Below are 19,808 nucleotides of genomic sequence, written 5' to 3'. Positions count from 1 at the left end.
GATTTCCAGCACCCTGGGCTTCTTGTCACTTCCCCTGTGCTGGGTCTTCTTTGCATTCCATTTCCACCACCAGAGCTTTCACCGAGTTGGGCTTCTGCTGTGTTTGGCCTCCCAGACTCCTTTTTTCTATTCTACCTACCTAACATTAAGCATTAGACCTTTTTGCTGGGCTTCTCTGGTGGCTCAGTGGTCTAAAGAATCTGCCTGCCAATGTGGACGACACGGCTTAGATCCCTGGGTGGCGAAGATCACTTGGAGAAGGGAATAGAAACCCACTCTAGTATTCTTGCTTGGAAAATTCCATGGACAGAGGACCCTGGTGGCAGGCTACAGTCCATGGGGCTGCAGAGAGTCAGACACAACTTAGTAACTAAACTACTAAACAACCGCAACAAGACTTTTGTGATGTCCTCCTTCCCTGCTACTTTACACTTAGGGTAGAATATTCTAGATTCAATAATTACTGCTACTAGGTTTATCAGATATAGCTGTGCCTTACTTGTTATGATAAATGACACACATGCGGCAACTTAACACTCAAAATTCATTGCAACTACTACTTCTGTTGATATCCAAGGGCAAAGGAAAGGCCTTTTATATTTCCTTAGAATTTTTACCATAGGCAAAAATAAGTAAGAAGCAATTTGTATTCTATTAAATAATACACTAAAAGCAAGAGGAGGATTTGGTCACAAGGTTGTTAGTCAGCTCACCTGAGTATGTCTAATGGATTCGTAATGATGGTAATAACATACTTCTAGTGAATGGCCAGTACATTCTTCATTCCCATAAAAGAAGATCATATTGAACATTAAGAAAATGACTCTAAAGGTCCACCTTCTTAAGAAGAATGCCTCCATTAATACACTCTCCTAGTTCTTGTTTTAAACAGCACCAGTTCATTGGGGATAGCACAGATATTTTTTGTTTTGTTTGTCTCTCTTTTAAAAAAAAATGCATTAAATGATGCATAACGTATACTTTTCAAATGATTCTAATGAGCAGGATCCCTGGAATTGAAGACCATGGTCTGGTCAAGTCAGACAGTCTCTTGAGTTTATCTGAGCTTCCACCACTCTGTTCTTCTTTTTGTTTGTCTCCCCTGATATTTAAGCCCACTATCATTTGATATTATTTTATTTATCTAGGACGTGTGTATGTTTTTAAATGTTTTGCTTAATTCATTTATTTTCTTAGAAAAAACTAATCTTTGGATAAAATAAATGCTGTAACTATCCTAAGTTCCAGTGACTGATCAATAATACTTCAGGTTAGGGTTCACTGGAATCTTCTTGGCTTCAGTTTCAGCTTCCCTGCCAAATCACCCGTATAATTCATGAAAAGGTACTGCAATGAGATATGTTTTAGAAGAGTCAACTTATTGTGTAAATGGTTATTTTCTTGTTAAAAGGAAAATAACTAGTTTTCTTCTCCATATACAATTGGAACATTTATTTATCTTATACATCAGTCATTTTATTATTTTCTCAAGATGTGTCTGTGAGAATTGTGTTTCTGTGTTACTCTCCTTTGTATCATCTTTAGGATACTCAGTATTAGTGGGAGTTGTTTCAACTCTTGTTTTTGTTCAATCACTAAGTTGTGTCCGACCCTTTGGGACCCCATGGACTGCAGCATGCCAGGCTTCCCTGTCCTTCAACTCTCAGTTCAGTCGCTCAGTCATGTCTGACTCTTTGTGACCCCATGGACTGCAACACTCCAGGCCTCCCTGTCCATCACCAACTCCTGGAGTTTATTCAAACTCCAAGATCGAGTCTGTGATGCCATCCCACCATCTCATCCTCTGTTGTCCCCTTCTCCTCCCACCTTCATTCTTTCCTAGCATCAAGGTCATTTCAAATGAGTCAGTTCTTCACATCAGGTAGCCAAAGTATTGGAGTTCCAGCTTCAGCGTCAGTCCTTCTAAGGGATTTTCCCAATCCAGGGATCAAACCCAGGTCTCCCGCATTGCAAGCAGATTCTTTACCAGATGAGCCACAAGAGAAGCCCATCCTTCATCTCTAGCCAATGTCGTATTAGTGGGATGAGGAAACAGAATTTTTTGATAAGGTTTCCATTTTCTCCTAGATTGTAGCAGATTTATAAAATATTTTGCAAAGATATTTTGTTCTATAATGTTATTTTCACATTATAGTATTTTCATAAATATGGCTTCACATAGTTGACAGTAACTCTTAGCTAGATCCTGTATTATATTAATAGTGGATTTTGAAATGCATATAATTTAATTAAATTATACCTCTTGGCCTTATAGACTTTACTTATTTGCATATATGAACACCATTCATTTCAGATGTGAAAAATATAAATTTCCTTTTTTTTTAAAAGGCCCACTGCTTAGATGTCACAGGATTCTATACCCCTGGCATGATTTTGAAAAACTGGTCTATTCAATCCTTAAGAAAAATTATTACTAAAGTATTTAAGAAATGATTTGGATAGTTACTTCTCTTCTAAAAGTAAAACAGTCTCTTAAGAAAGAGATTCCATAACTCCATTAGAAACAGAATTTAGTCTTCCAAAATTCTACTGAAAAGAAAAAATTGTGCCAGTAACTAGAGTAAATCACTACAGTTCAGTTCAGTCGCTCAGTCGTGTCCAGCTCTTTGCAACCCCATGAATCGCAGCACGCCAGGCCTCCTTGTCCATCACCAACTCCCGGAGTTCACCCAGACTCACGTCCATCGAGTCAGTGATGCCATCCAGCCATCTCATCCTCTGTTGTCCCCTTCTCCTCTTGCCCCCAATCCCTCCCAGCATCACAGTCTTTTCCAATGAGTCAACTCTTCGCATGAGGTGGCCAAAGTACTGGAGTTTCAGCTTCAGCATCATTCCTTCCAAAGAAATACCAGGGCTGATCTCCTGTAGAATGGACTGGTTGGATCTCCTTGCAGTCCAAGGGACTCTCAAGAGTCTTCTCCAACACCACAGTTCAAAAGCATCAATTCTTCGGCGCTCAGCCTTCTTCACAGTCCAACTCTCACATCCATACATGACCACTGGAAAAACCATAGCCTTGACTAGACGGACGTTTGTTGGCAAAGTAATGTCTCTGCTTTTGAATATGCTATCTAGGTTGGTCATAACTTTTCTTCCAAGGAGTAAGCGTCTTTTAATTTCATGGCTGCAGTCACCATCTGCAGTGATTTTGGAGCCCAGAAAAATAAAGTCTGACACTGTTTCCACTGTTTCCGCATCTGTTTAAATCACTTCTCTTAGGGTTTATTTTGTCGGCCCTTGTTTGCATCCTGCTAGTTGTAGAGAACTTGACCTGAAATGACATCACATCTCAAATCACTATATCAAACACTCAGTTCTCTAAGCACATGCTGCTGGCCCTCTAGTCCTTTTCCTGTAGTGCCTACTTAGGAAGCATTCATCACTTTCTGATATCTCACGTTTACTGACTAGTCATTATTTCTCACCATCCCTCAGCCACCGTCTTGCATCCGTCCACGGCCATCTTGAATTCATGGACCATTTTATAATCACATCCTTAACACAGATTTTCAACTTTCTTGCTTCCCAAAACCAAGCTGGCATTAAACAGTCACAAAAATACTAAAATTTCTCAGTGATGTGTTCTAGACCTCTTTTAATATGCATATTTTATAGATCATCTCACTAGATTTCTCAAATTCCATCTCTAGTTTGTTTTATGAACCTGAGTTCATCTCCATCCTTTTTATAACTGCTCCTAAACCTCAGTAGTATCTCTAGTTTAACTAACTCAGATTGTATCTTTTCATTTTCTTTTCTTCATCTCTTCTGTTTTTAATCTTACCCATTTAATAATAATAATCTTACCCATTTACTTTATAGGATCCATAAGAAATTTGGAATTTATTTTTAAATGTCACAGCCCCTCTAACTACTACTACAAATTCAAGAACAAATGCTTTGATTCTATGTCATAAACACATTTAGTGGTAAAAAAATCTGCCTGCCAATGCAGGAGATGTGGGTTTAATCACTGGGTCAGAAAGATCCCCTGGAAAAGGAAATAGCAACCCACTCTAGCATTCTTGCTTGGGAAATTCCATGGACAGAGGAACCTGGTGGGCTACTACAGTCCATGGGGTCAAAAAAGAGTTGACATGACTTAGGGACTAAACAACAGAAGCAACATTGTGATTATTATATATCTATTTGTCCCAGTTATTATTGTAAAATACCACTCTCATCACTGGATTGTAGGACCTTTGGTGACGGGGACTGTCTTTTGATACCATACTTGTATCTCTAGTGGCAAACACAATACAAGCACATACAGAACAATAAATATTTGGTTAATCAATTAAATATTTTTTTCTATTTTTTTAAAGACAGTTATTTTTCCTCCTTCCTCCTCCTATCTTCTAGACTAACTGACTTCTGTACTATTTCCCTCCAACAGTCTTTTTCTGTGTTTTCCTTATTTTACTTGGATACTTTTTTTTAGGTATTTATATTTTTTAGCTCTGATTTATTTCTACAAAATCAGTTTATTAGATGTCTTGAATCAACAACATCAACATATCACTGGGTAATAGGGCCTTATATTGATTCTGTCAGTAGGACTCAATGTACCATCTGAAAGCCCTTTGAGAAGGAAAATCCCTTGCAGACTTTCTTTGCATAGAGGAGGCCAGTAACCTCCCCTATGAATGCTTCCCCTCATGAATGCTTCCCTCTGGATGTTTCTATCAGAGCAGATCAGTCGCTCAGTCGTGTCCGACTCTTTGCGACCCCATGAATCGCAGCACGCCAGGCCTCCCTGTTGTAGATGGTACTATTAGGTTTCATTTTTAACTTCTTTTCAAGCTTATTATGGGCTCCCCAGGTGGCACTATTGGTAAACAATCCATCTGCCAATGCAGGAGACACAAGAGACTTGGGTTCAAACCCTGGGTAGGGAAGATCCCCTGGAGTAAGTAGGAAATGGCAACCCACTCCAGGCTTCATGCCTGAAAATCCCACGGGCAGAGGAGCCCAGCGGGCTACAGTACATGTGGTCACAGAGTCAAACACAGCTGAGCACACACAAACACACACAATCTTATTTTGAAATCTTGTAGAGTGATTTTGAATAGAGTTTGCTTTTTTTATTAGATGCTATTAGAGTTCCCCCTTATCTCTTGACTGTATTTATTTATTCCAATAGAGGTAAGGATGCAAGGATGGGGTCCTATATAGAAAGAAAAATGTTTGATTTTGTGATGGATTTTGGTAAAAATGAATAAGTAAAAGTAATTGACTGTGGTCATTATAAATCATGGCCAGTAACAGTTATCTGAATTTAGTAGATATCCTAAAACTTGAGTTTAAATGTCTTAGGAGAACTAAAAAGTTTGAAAATAAGCAAAGTACTTGATGAGTTTTATATTCTAACAGACTTAATTTCTCTCCTGAAGCACCTAAAAGAAACCACCTAAATCCAAAACAAGTTGTTCTTTGTAAGTCTCAGTGTGTAACTTAATAAGCTCCTGCCTGCTTCTGTTTCTTCAGAGGGTTTCTTGAATTTATGTGAATGAAAAGACATTTCTCAAGGGGACATAGTCTACTGTGCCAATATTTAAATTTGGGGAATGGAAATCAGTAGTTTGTCAAAGGTATTGCTTTTCATATCGTAGTATTTTCCAGCTCTCTAGACTCTGCAGTTTGGGGAATTTCGTATATGATTAGAGGATGTATTGCTGTGTTACCATAGAGATGGGAGAGAATGACCCTGATCACCTGTAGTTTTTGACATCAATACAAGCCGTGTTTGCTAATTATGATAGCTTAGGAAAAATCCCCACTCATTTTGACTGTATCAGTCAGAAGAGCTATTTACAATGTGAAAATTGCTCATAAAATTCAGGTAGAAAGCTTTTGGGAGAAGGCAATGGCACCCCAACTCCAGTACTCTTGCCTGGAAAATCCATGGACAGAGGAGCCTGGTAGGCTGCAGTCCATGGGATTGCTGAGGGTTGGACACAACTGAGCGACTTTGCTTTCACTTTTCACTTCCATGCATTGGAGCAAGAAATGGCTACCCACTCCAGTGTTCTTGCCTGGAGAATCCCAGGGATGGGGGAGCCTGGTGTGCTGCTGTCTACGGGGACGCACAGAGTCAGACACGACTGAAGCGACTTAGCAGCAGCAGCAGCAGAAAGCTTTTGCCCACAGGGTGAGCATAGACTAGGAAATAGAATTTCCGGAAAATCAGCAAATAATTTGAGATATATCAAACCTTGACATAGATAGTTTTGTTAATACTTAATGTTTGTACAATAGATTTAAAGTTACAAAATATGGTTTCTATAGGAGGAAAGGACAATCTATCTGAAGAAGATCCTGATGTATATCATGTGGCATAAAGCAATTTTATTTTTCTACTTTGTTGTGGTTCAGTCGCCCAGTCGTGTCTGACTGTTTGCTACCGCATGGACTGTAGCATTCTAGGATTCCCTGTCCTTCATTGTCTCTCTCAGTTTGCTCAAACTGATGTTCATAGAATTGGTAATGCCATCCAACCATCTCATTCTCTGCCTTCTCCTCCTGCCTTCAATCTTTCCCCGCATCAGGGTCTTTTCTAATGAGTCAGCTCTTTGCATCAGGTGGCCAAAGTATTTATTCATACAGCAGTGATTTGGTTCAAGAAATGAAAGCTTAATTCAGATTCATTGTATTGCCTAAACATTTTAATCTCATCATGATCACTTTGCATAAAATGATTACCATAGGATCAATACCTCTTGATAAAACAAGTATAACAATAAATTGTACTATACTTACTACATACATAGCTCTCTTATTTTCCAGTAAGGGAAAAGATATCAATATATGTTCAATATATTGAACATTTCTAAATGCTGGCACAGCTCCTAAGAAGTCATGTTTTTGGTCCTCATCGTTGATAGTTTGCATATAGCTTGGCACAGTGTGAATACAAATAAGAATGAATACCTCTGAGGTAGTAAAATTATGAGGCCAGTTTGTCACAGAAAATAAGCAATCAGCAAGGGTTCTTCATTACACAAAGCTAAAAAGCTTAGGGTTTTCTATAGTGATCTTTGCCACTGCAGTTTTATCTAGGGTTTTGATCTTCTTACAATTTTAATCTAACCTCTCTGAACTTAAATGTTCCATTATCTGTTAGAAAATAATTAGACGCTGTAAGCAGAAGTCTGCATATGTGGAGTTCCTCAGAAATCCCTAAGCTCGTTGAAGAAAGGAGTTTGACAGATACTGGTCAGCTGATAATGGGCCAGCAGCTAATAATAGCAGGAAATGCTGCTTAGCTAGGTAAGAACGTGAACTTGGGGAAAATAAAAATGAAACGTTGGGGATTTATGATTGGAGATAAATTCCCCTTTTTCATTTGTTTCTTGGTAAGAAAATTGCCAAGGGAGACAGTTATTTTTTTCTTTTGGATAATTTATAATTAAGATCTAAGGGTCCACTTGACCTCAACCTTATTCACTATAATTTCCTTGTATTCCCACAAAGAAATTTTAGTGAATTAGGAATGTGTTTTGGTTTAATGCATAGAAATAATAGGTGAACCTGACCAGTAAATTAAATATTGTCAGCTCTAGCAAGCATGTGGTAAATTAACCATAGGCAACATGTGTAAGCTTTTTGGGAAGGTTGCAAATGCAAGGGCTTTCACTATAAAATCAGAAAAGGTTTTTCCTCTTGTGAATAAAGTAATAAGCCAACTTGCTTTAAAATGAAAAATTCAATAATTTCAAAATGGAACACTCATTCATTTAATGAGAATTTTACTGTACTCCCACTAACAAAAAGGTATTTTCTTCTTTTTCAATGAGAACTTCAAAATAAAATATTTTCTATTTTTCATATAGCATTGATTATTATAAAAAAAGTAATTTTAACCTACATTACTCTCTATTCTCTTATTTTCTATTAAGTTTATAATACATGTACTGAGGTATAACACCTAAACCTTAATAAGATTTGTCTAGTAGTACAGTAAATTAATAAAACAGAATGTTTCATCAGGTTAGAACAAAAAAATATTTATAGATGATTAGTAAAAGAAAATATTTTCAATAATAGTGTGTTCAGAGATCTTTTAAACTTTTCACCAGTTCAGGAATACCAAAGTTATTTGGCATTACAGTTTATTGTTTGCATTTGTCTAAAATGCAAACATTTTCTGAAATAAGCTAACTTGTTTTAAATTGTTTTCTCTATTTGTATATATTATATATTTATCTTGACATATGTATGCCATCTATATATATCATTTTTCTTTTAACCATCTTGAGTGTGTATGGTTTTTGTTTTTGTTTTAGGACTCTGCTTTAAGTAAGGAGGGGATAAATGAATAAACAAATATTTTCTTATAACATTTAAATACTAACTCCCTCATAATATGATATTAAAGTTTAATATAGTTTTCAGATATATTTGCATGTTTTCTTATTCCCTGAAATTTCTCATTTCAAATATGTTTATTTTAAAAGTATTTATAAATATTAAATTTCTATTTTACTTAAAAACAAGATTTTTTTTTAGTTTCCTCCTTAATGGTGTTATTGCTTGTGGGGTTTAATTTATTAAGAATGTCTGGCTATAAATGTTTACCCAAAATAATGCCATAAAATTTTATTTAGTTATATATATGAGCATATTTTGAAAAGAATATTTTTTTTCCTATTGTAACACAGTAAACTCCCAAATAATGTTCATGACTACATTTTAAATTTATTTTTATATTTTTGATGCACGCACACTCAGTTTCTCAGTTGTGTCTGACTCTTTGTGACCCCATGAACTGTGGCCCATCAGGGTCCTCTGTCCATGCGATTTTTCAAGCCAAGAATATCAGTGTGGGTTGCCATTTCCTCTTCTAGGGGATCCTCTTAATGCAGGATTCAAACCTGTCTCTCCTGTGTTGGTAGGTGGATCCTTTACCTCTGAGCCACATGGAAAGCCCTTATATTTTTGATAGCTATGAGTTATATCAACAGGTTCATTAAAAACAAACCAACTCTTCTGCTTGATAGTCTAATTGTCATTGAACATAACCACCTATAGAAAACAATACTATTGCTATTTCAAAACATTTTTTTTTCTCCTCAAGTTATATTCTCTATAATATCTACATATATCTTTAGTAATCTTTTTTATTGTACAGTAAATTTGTATTTATCTACATCTCCAGATATTTGTAACTGTTCAAGAAATAACATTATTTTTTACAACTGGATATTAAGATGTTTATAAATAGTATGAATATAATTGTGCTGGCATAAAACAAAATGAATATAATTGTGCTTCAAAAAACAAAGATCATGGCATCTGGTCCCATCACTTCACAGCAAATAGATAGGAAAACTATGGAAACAGTAAGACTATTGTTTTGGGTTCCAAAATCACTGCCAATGGTGACTTCAGCCATGAAATTAAAAGACGCTTGCTCCTAGGAAGAAAAGCTATGACCAACCTAGACAGCAGAGGCATTACTTTGCCAACAAAGGTCCATCCAGTCAAAGCTATGGTTTTGCCAGTAGTTATGCATGGATGTGAGAGTTGGACTGTAAAGAAAGCTGAGCACCAAAGAATTGATGCCTAAAGGAACTCAGTCCTGAATATTCCTTGGAAGGACTGAGCTGAAGCTGAAACTCCAATACTTTGGCCACCTGATGCAAAAAACTGACTCATTGGAAAATACTCTGATGCTAGGGAATATTGAAGGCAGGAGGAGAAAAGGACGACAGAGGAGGAGATGGTTTGGTGGCATCACCGACTCGATGGACATGAGTTTGAGCAAGCTCTAGGAGTAGTGATGGACAGGGAAGCCTGGTATGCTGCAGTCTATGGGCGATCACAAAGATTCGGATGTGACTAAACAACTGAACTGAATTGTGTTGGCAGAGTTTTCTCACTGAAAATGAGTAAACACTTTCCTAATAAAGCACAAAGTCTTTGCACTGCTGCTGCTAAGCAAACAGGATTGTTATTAACCAATTAGCATCCCTTTATTTAATGTTTCATCTGTTGTCCAGAGGAAATTATCCACCACCATCTACATTTAAATATATCCAATTTAAATGGTTTTTCCAGTGGTCATGTATGGATGTGAGAGTTGGACTATGAAGAAAGCTGAGCACAGAAGAATTGATGCTTTTGAACTGTGGTGTTGGAGAAGACTCTTGAGAGTCCCTTGGACTGCACGGAGATCCAACCAGTCCATCCTAAAGGAGATCAGTCCTCGGTGTTCATTGGGAGGACTGATGTTGAGGCTGAAACTCTGATACTTTGGCCACCTGATGCGAAGAGCTGACTCATTGGAAAAGACCCTAATGCTGGGAAAGATTGAGGGCAGGAGGAGAAGGGGATGACAGAGGATGAGATGTTTGGATGGCATCATTGACTCGATGGACATGGGTTTGGGGGACTCCGGGAGTTGGTGATAGACAGGGAGGCCTGGCGTGCTGTGGTTCATGGGGTCGCAAAGAGTCAGACATGACTGAACGACTAAACTGAACTGAACTGAAACTTACAGATTAGAACTTCAGGGCAGATATTGCAGTGAGCTGGGTAGTGAGTGAGTATTTTGATATTTCACAATTTCAGAGGGTCTATCTGAGATTGCTATTAAGTCGTAGATTAACCACAATCTCAAGGTATCCTTCCAAAGTCATTTATCTGTAGGTTTAACAGTGTACCATGTTCTAGTATGAATAAAGATGAAGTGCAGACTGTCCCTCCAGTAAACTTCATATTTATTTTACTACAAGGCTTATGCAACACTGCCCATTTTTAATCACGAAATATTGTATCCCTTTTAGGAGACTCTGATTAGCTTGAACTTTTTAAAACAATGTCAGAGAAACAGAAAAGAAACCATTTATGTAAAATCTTTACAACATCGGACTTTATTTTCACCACCAGAGATATCCACAACTGAGCATTGTTTCTGCTTTGGCTCAGCCTCTTCATTCTTTCTGGAGATATTCCTCCATTTTTCCTCAGTAGCATATTGGACACCTACCAACCTGGGGGGGCTCATATTCTGGTGTCATCTTTTGGCTTTTTCACACTGTTCATGGTATTCTGGAAGCAAGAATACTGGAGTGGTTTGCCATCCCTCAAAGGACATGAGGCATCCCTTGTAGCTCAACTGGTAAAGAATCTGCCTGCAATGCAGGAGACACGGGCTCAATTCCTGGGTTGGGAAGATCCCCTGGAGAAGGGATAGGTTACCCATTCCAGTATTCTTGGGCTTCCCTTGTGGTTCAGCTGGTAAAGAATCTGCCTACAATGTGGGAGACCTGGGTTCGATCTCTGGGTTGGGAAGATCCCCTGGAGAAGGGAAAGGCTACCCACTCCAGTATTCTGGCCTGGAGAATTCCATGGACTATATATCCATGGGGTCGCAAAGAGTCAGACACTGCTAAGTGAAGTTTGAGCAAACTCCAGGAGATAATGAAGGACAGGGAGGCCTGGAGTGCTGCAGTCCATGGGATCACAAAGAGTCAGACACGACTTAGTGGCTGAACAACAACAATGTAAAATCTGATAACTGTGATCCAGGTGTGTTGAATAAGTTATTTTTTCATTCATCATGGTAATAAAGCAACAAAGAGCATCAAACTTTAAAGCATACTTTAGCACAGAGATTTGCATAATTAATGCCAACTTTTCACAATAAGAAAATGAAAGGCTGTATTTAAGGACTTCCTATTATTTAAGGATTTTCTTAGCTTGTCTCTTTTTCCCATTAGCAATTCAAATAGATACAGTAATGTTTCAATTTCTGAAGTGTAATGTATATGCCACATTGCTATTACCTGGATAGTAAATGAAGGTTTTCAGGAGCCTGTTAGTAATAACAAGATGTTATTTTCATCACCTTAAATGAAATGCATTCCAAGCATGTCACTGTTGGTTCAAGGTTAACAGTCAGCTAATCAAGACTTGATGAAAGACAGTTCTGATATTTTAGTGAAACACGCAGTCTGTTTAAAATATGTATTTGCCAACTAAGCCATTTTTGAAGCATGATCCTGTGTTATCTAACTGTCCTTTTGGCGATGAGATATTACGTTACAAGGTCTCTTTGTGTCACAAGATTGATAAGGCTGAATGTGAACACTGGCATACACCTAAACTATTTGACTTACAAATCAGCATTAGACCGTAAAGTATTCGGGGACGAAGGTGGATTGTGTACAGGCTCAGTTGTTCAGTCATATCCAACTCTTTGTGCCTGTGGACTATACCCACCATGGTCCCCCATGCATGGAATTTTCCAGGCAAGAATACTGGAGCAGGTTGCCATTTCCTACTCCAAGGGATCTTCCTGACCCAGGGATCAAACCCACACCTCCTGCATACCCTCTATTGACAGGTGGATTCTTTACCACTGAGCCACCTGGGAAGCCCCCTTGGTGGATTACTAAGTGATGTTTATCATTTGGATTTCTCTTCTCAAGGGCCTAAACTTAGGAAACATTTGGTATTTGATAGGGAATAATGGCATAATTGGAGAAGGCAATGGCACCCCACTCCAGTACTTTTGCCTGGAAAATCCCTTGGACGCAGGAGCCTGGTAGGCTGCAGTTCATGGGATCGCTGAGGGTCGGACACAACTGAGCGACTTCACTTTCACTTTTCACTGTCATGCATTGGAGAGGGAAATGGCAACCCACTCCAGTGTTCCTGCCTGGAGAATCCCAGGGACGGGGGAGCCTGGTGGGCTGCTGTCTCTGGGGTCGCACAGAGTCAGACACGACTGAAGTGACTTAGCAGCAATGGTGTAATTTCAAGATAAAATTTACCTGTTAGTAAGAACAAAATCAGTCTCATATGAAACAAAAAAGAAACATGAAACAAACAAACAAAAATAGGTAGAAGCTCAATTGTTTTGAAGAAATACATGACCCACTATATTTATATAAGCTGACTCTCAAATCATATTTTTGTTTCTCAGGGTGTTGATTACTATATAACACTTTACATAGAATAATAATGTAATTCCATTTCATCCCAGATAACTGGCATTTTTAATTTGCCATCACAACATCAAATGACCTATGTATTAGACTGTGAAGCTTGATCTACAGTTTGTCAAGGAGACATCATAAAAATGTTATTAATATAAACTAATGGATAGATAGTTGGAGAAAGTAGAAACTATTTCTTTATAAGTGCGATATTCTGTAATAGTTAAAGAAAGTGAAAGTTATAATTGCTTGGTCTTGTCTGACTCTTTGTGACCCCATGCACAGAGCTGACCAGGCTCCTATGTGTATGGAATTCTCCAGGCAAGAATACTGGAGTGGGTAGCCATTCTCTTCTCAGTGAATCTTCCCAACCCAGGGATCGAACCCAGGTTGCCTGAATTGTGGGCAGATTCTTTTACTGTCTGAGCCACCAGGGAAGCCCCTTTGTAATATAGTTCAATCCAAAAACTAAACTAAATAAAGCCACTTGAACAATAATGGCAATCTGACGGAACACTAACAGTAGGAATATAGCTGTGCTGTTCTCAGAATTTTCAAGTGATGAACCTTGAGACTTTTATTTTTTTAATTCATTGTACTGAGCTCTTGAAAGACCCTTTGAATCTAGAAACTTGTATCTATCAGTTTGTCATTTTTCCCCATGGCGTCTTTGATAATATTATTATTTTGATATCTTTATCCCCTCTTTCTTCTGGGATTCTTATTGGTCAATCAGCTGCTAATTTTCAAATCTTTCTGCTCAAATTTTCCAAGTTTATATATATTTTTTATTTTCTGAAAAATTTCCTGACTTTACCTTCTAATTATTTGTTTTATTTTAAAGAATATCATATATTATACTTTTAATTTCCAAGAGCTTTTTTATGATTGTTTGCTTTTTCCTATCATTTAAAAAAGGAAATAAGAACTGTTATTTGTTGATGAATACAAAATATATTCTCATGTGTCAGGATATTAATTTTTAAATATTTTTCCTTTTCCCTTAATTGTCTCCTCCTGAAAGTTCTCTTTTTGGTTTCTTTGTTTTCTGGTATAACAGAATACCATAGACTACGAGTCTTATAAGCAACAGAATTTTTTTTTTCCTCAGGCTGAAAAGTGCAAGATCAGGGCACAGAGAGATTTGGTATTTGATGAAAGCCTGCTTTCTGATTTATAAACAGTTATTCTCTTCTTGTGTCTTCATATGGCAGGAAGGATGAGGGAGCTCTCCAAGGTCTCTTTCACAAAGACACTAATCTCATTCATGAGAGCACTGCCCTCAGGACATAATCACCTACCAAAAGCCCCACCTCCTAAGACCTTGCATAGGAATATTGAAGGACACAGATATTCACTCTGTAGCATCTGGCGATGTGAGCTCTCCTGTGAGTGGGGATATGACTGTTTGTTTGAATTACCCACTATGGGGCCATTTATCTTTGCAGAGAGACTCTATCAGTGGTTTCTGGCAAAATTATACACCTGGCTGTACATCCTTGGAGACGATTACACGTAGTTTTGTTCGCTATGTAGATGTAAAACAAACATGCAAACGAGAAAAAGATAGACCTTTTGTTAGCGAGGCTCCTGTCCTCCAATTTCCACTGTGCCTGGTATACTTAAAGGCAATGTGTTTTGGTTCAGTTTCTCCATTTAAAAACTTCTAGTTTCTTGCCAGAATGGTCTCCAAATAAGAAGACCAGAGTGTTTGATTGTTCTGTATACAAATTTTAAATATTATTTCTGTGTTCCATTATTCACCTTCACTATCTGTAGCACTAAATATCTCAAGTTTTAATATCATCCCTAATTTTTACTGGATGAATTGGCTATTGTATTCTTGGCATCTCCCTTTGGAGGCACTTGCCATTTTGCTTTCTTAACTTTATTACCTCCATTTCCATGAAATTCTTTCATTTTTTTTTTTACCTTGTTATTCCCTCTCCCATTTCTTGGTCTTTTGATTTTTATCTTTTTAATGTTTTTACTCATAATTTTAGTGAAATCTTGGAACGGAGCAAAGAAAATGCATGTACTTAATCTGTCATAATAAATTGGAAGTTCTGTAAGGAATTCAGAAATCCTAGAAGAGCTCCCTGTAGCATTGTTTTTCAGCAATAGTTTTATTAAAGCAAAACCAAAAAATATGTACCCTTTAACTTAAGCTCATTCTTTTGGAGAAATCTTCACTCATAAGGAACAACATTAGATGACTTTTGGAAATCAGTGATTGCTTATTGAGAATTATATTTGTTTAGTAGCTCATTCATGTCCAACTCATTGCAACACTTAGTACTATAGCCCACCAGACTCTTCTGTCCATGGGATTTTTCAAGCAAGAATACTGGAATGGGTTGCCATTTCCTCCTTCAGGGGATCTTCCTGACCCAGGGATCAAACCTGCAACTCTTGTATCGCAGGAGGATTCTTTACCTCCTGCTGCTAGAGCTTATGACTTTGTCTTCTACACATGGAAAGAAGAAGAGCCAGAAGCATCTATTTTGAGAAATGGTAGTGTCTACCTGTCTATGACTTTCTTCATAGTTTAAAATTTTTTAATATTGGAAATAGTTAGCTCAGAGTTATTTTTTTGATTTAAGTGTATAGGAGAAGTTTTATGGGAAATAATACACCCAATATAAACTGTCTAAGGTTGGAGGCCTGGCTGGCAGTGGTACTGCCAATGTTAGTGTTATGATCTCAAAAAATATTTATTATGCTCATTGTTTTCATATATTATAGATTTATAACAATTAATAAGGTGGAAGAAGAGATTTTACAACTATATGACACTTGGAAGAAGGAATCTGCATGTTAACACAATAAATTTACCTAACTTTGAAAAAAAATGAAGAATGAGGAATCACATTTTTATGTACCTGGTCACTCAAAGACTATTTCCTTAGCACGGGGATGAATGTAACTGAAATTAGCATGGCTCATCTTTTTTTTTTTTTTAATATTTTCTTTGTAGCCAGAAATAAAAAGTCTTCAGGAGTTCTTATCATTTTTTCAGTTCAGAGATTCCTTTGAAAAAACTGATGAAAGCTATAGACTCTTTGCTCAGAAAAAGTGCACATACATGTATATTCAATCATGATTTTTATTCAATATCTGGGGATTTGTAATCCCTCTGAAGTGCAGATTCATAGTCAAAAATCTCTGGCTGAGTGTCTTTTCTTAAATCCCAGTTTTATTTTACTAGTATTACAACCCTAAGGCAAATTTAAGTGGTTAATGTCTATACTCAGACTGCCCAAGAGGCTGTTCTAAGGCAATGGTGTTTCAACAATGACAGTGTATTTATTACAAGTGCCAGAGTTTTGTGCATCTTACCGTGTTGAATCTAACAACAGTCTGTAAAACAGGTTTTGGAATTCTCTTAAGTTTTCTATGATCCAATGGATGTTGGCAATTTGATCTCATTGCTCTAGTTCCTGGCATAAAGTAGGAGACAGTAAATATTTTGTGAACAAACCAAATTTCTCAGCTACGTTGGTGGGCACTCCAAATCTGATGTCTTAGCTATATCTGAAAAGTCTAAAAGATTTGGCTGAAAGCAAATCATTGCTTAGTTTATCTTCAAATACTTTATGTTACTGGACGGATCCCCAGGAAGGATACTTGGAGATGGAATTTAGTGTGCAACATGTTCTTAGGAAGTACTCTTGAGATTAATGACTATGGTCGAGTGGGGAGGAGAAAGCAGGATTGGACAGAGATAGAAATGAAGCTCTGATTCAGGCTTGATAACAGCCTTGTTTGGCCTCCTTTAATAGTTCCGGAGCTAAAATTAACCATCAGGGTTGCCCCAAGTGGGCATGCAAGTCGATAGAGGTGTATAGACCTGGAAGGGGGGTAGATTTAAATGAAATGTCTTTGTGCAGCTAAGGAAATCTTTGAAAGATGATTTGGCGGAAGTGGAATAGCCTGGTAGGCTGTAGTCCATGGGGTCGCTAAGAGTCGGACACGACTGAGCTACTTCACTTTCACTTTTCACTTTCCTGCATTGGAGAAGGAAATGGCAACCCACTCCAGCGTTCTTGCCTGGAGAATCCCGGGGACGGGGGAGCCTGGTGGGCTGCTGTCTCTGGGGTCTCACAGAGTCGGACACGACTGAAGTGACTTAGCAGCAGCAGCAGCAGTCTGCCAGCGGCACTCTCAGGTGCTGGGGGACAATATGTCCTTCCTTGAAGGGGATTCTGGTTAGTGGTCCTTTTACATCAGCTTCTATCAATAAATTAGCCTGTTTCTGGGTAACAACTACATAACAAGGAGTGTTAACTGTCAAATTATCTTTGTATGACATAAGACATGACTGATACAACATGCTTAACTAACTCTGTATGTGATGGGGGAAGTTTAGTATACTTTGGAAAAAACAATATAGAATAATGTAAAATGCTATATTTTGTGCTTCAGAGAACAGACTTAGTATATACTAGTACTTTTGAGAGTTGTGTAAAAGATAAGATTCAAACTCATTCTTTTGATATGGATTTGGTTTGGATAGGTTTAGGGGACAGTGACTCATTGCATTTTTCATGTCCTTCGGTAAAACAGGTTTGTCTTCTTATATCATCAACATGATGTAATACAAAAGCCTGGCATATTTAAAGTTGCATCAAAAAATCTGTCTAGAAACATAGTTAATTGGGTGAAATGACAAGAGATAAAGCTGGAAAGATAAGCCAGGAAAAAAATTAAAAAGAACCTTATATGTTCAATGAATGTATTCTCCCTTCCCTATCCTACCCCAGCTCCCTTTGGCAGATAACTGGTTCACAATGTATACTTTGAAAATTTCAATGGTGATTTTTCATGTAATTCTGATCAAAATCAAGGAACTTATTTGAATAATTAAATAATAATGCTCCACATACCCCAAGGGTTGCAATTATGTACAGGAAGAATCAGTATCTGTGTTTATCTACTGAATAACCTCTAGAAAATTCTGTAGTTGTAACATTTTGGTTGCTAATACCATGATAACAGACCCCATGAGTGATTTTTATAGGGAAAGTGTAGTCAATTACTCTAAGTATTTTAAGATCATCTTTGGTGAAAATAATTAGATTATTTAAGATTATTATCATTATTGTAGAGAAAGTTCCAAGAAGTGCTTAAGTTGCTTGTTCTCCTTCCCCATGACAAGACAGAAAGTTTTCACTTTAAATGAGTAACCTCTCCTTATAGACATTTTTAGTATAAATTACTTGGAAATATATTTATCTTTAGCATAAGAACTCTTCCTCATTCTGAGTACACTATTTTTCTACTGAAATTTCTATTCTAGAAACAGAATATATATGTATATTCAAAAATGAATAGCATTATCATGCCTCATAATTGTAAATCAAAAATTTGAAATTATGTCTACTGGCCAATTTATTAGTTTTTACAATGATAATTCAGAAATGAATGCTAACCACTGTCATCACAACAAATTGATCAGATGTTCTGTCCTGATGATTGAACTTAGATAACTTTAATAGGGCTAAATTTAAAACAGATATTTTGAACATAACTAACCAATAGTAATCAGCTTATGATGGGTATTTCACTTAGTGATCAATTCGGAATTTAGTTTGGACAACAGATTTTTAAACTTTTTGACTGACATAATTAAAAATCTGCCTAGTCATTTTGATATATGTTGATAGTTTCAAATCAAATTGATAGATTCTATACTATTAATAACTAATTAGACTGCTGCTCCTGGTGCTTAAAATTTGGATCTGAGGGAACATATTTTTGAGTAGAAGTAAGCAGTATGAATAGGAAAGAATATACAAATAGTTAAGTCATAAAAGGCATTCAGAAGGGCTACCTATTTTTTTCACATGAGATCTAAGTTTTTTTAAGAAAATATGGGGGCATTCACTTTTAAGTCCTAGAAATGTTAGCTTGATTTATGTTTTTAGACTTGCTGTCTTCCTTATATTTTTTTTCAAACTGATTCCAGAAAATTTTCTTCAGACTGACAAATTTTTTGGATCTGATATTGCATTTTAATTAAAAAGTACACCTAAAGAAATAAATCAAGAAGAGATCACTTCCACAGAACATATAGAACTTTCATTTTATTTATAAAATTTTCAGATCATTATTTTCTGAGGCTGTACAACAGCTTATTTAGTTTTTCCTTATTGCTAGAGGGTGATTTCCAGACTTTTGTTTTTACAAACAATGCCACAGTGAAGAACCTATGTTATATCTGTAATGCATCTCTGCAGGATGAACTTCCAAGAGTACAATTTCCAGTTCAAAAGGTAAATACGTCTGTAATTTTCTGGTTGAAATCAAATTATCATCCATTCAGGATGTTCCATTTGGCATTACCACTGGCAATGTTTGCCAACATTTCTTGGCTCTAATGCTATGTGTCTCATGGCCTATGTAATAGAGGACAGTTCAGTTCAGTTCAGTTCAGTCGCTCAGTCGCGTCCGACTCTTTGCAACCTCATGAACTGCAGCACGCCAGGTCTCCCTGTCCATCACCATCTCCTGGAGTTCACTCAAACTCATGTCCATCGACTCGGTAATGCCATCCAGCCATCTCATCCTCTGTCGTCCCCTTCTCCTCCTGCCCCCAATCCCTCCCAACATCAGGGTCTTTTCCAATGAGTCAACTCTTCGCATGAGGTGGCCAAAGTACTGGAGTTTCAGCTTTAGCATCATTCCTTCCAAAGAACACCCAGGACTGATCTCCTTTAGCTGGTTGGATCTCCTTGCAGTCCAAGGGACTCTCAAGAGTCTTCTCCAACACCACACTTCAAAAGCATCAATTCTTTGGCACTGAGCTTTCTTCACAGTCCAACTCTCACATCCATACATTGT

General features: G+C 37.3%; 1 protein-coding gene across 1 annotated transcript in view; it reads left to right on the top strand.

The window, feature by feature from the left end:
- Positions 1–19,808, top strand: part of ERBB4 (erb-b2 receptor tyrosine kinase 4) — a 1,285,626-nt gene that overhangs the window by 1,056,934 nt on the left and 208,884 nt on the right.

Source organism: Bison bison, unplaced genomic scaffold (assembly GCF_000754665.1).
Source record: "Bison bison bison isolate TAMUID 2011002044 unplaced genomic scaffold, Bison_UMD1.0 scf7180017864471, whole genome shotgun sequence".
Lineage (NCBI taxonomy): Eukaryota > Metazoa > Chordata > Mammalia > Artiodactyla > Bovidae > Bison > Bison bison.
Note: the sequence above shows the minus strand (reverse complement) of the source record. Positions and strands in the feature narration are given on the sequence as shown.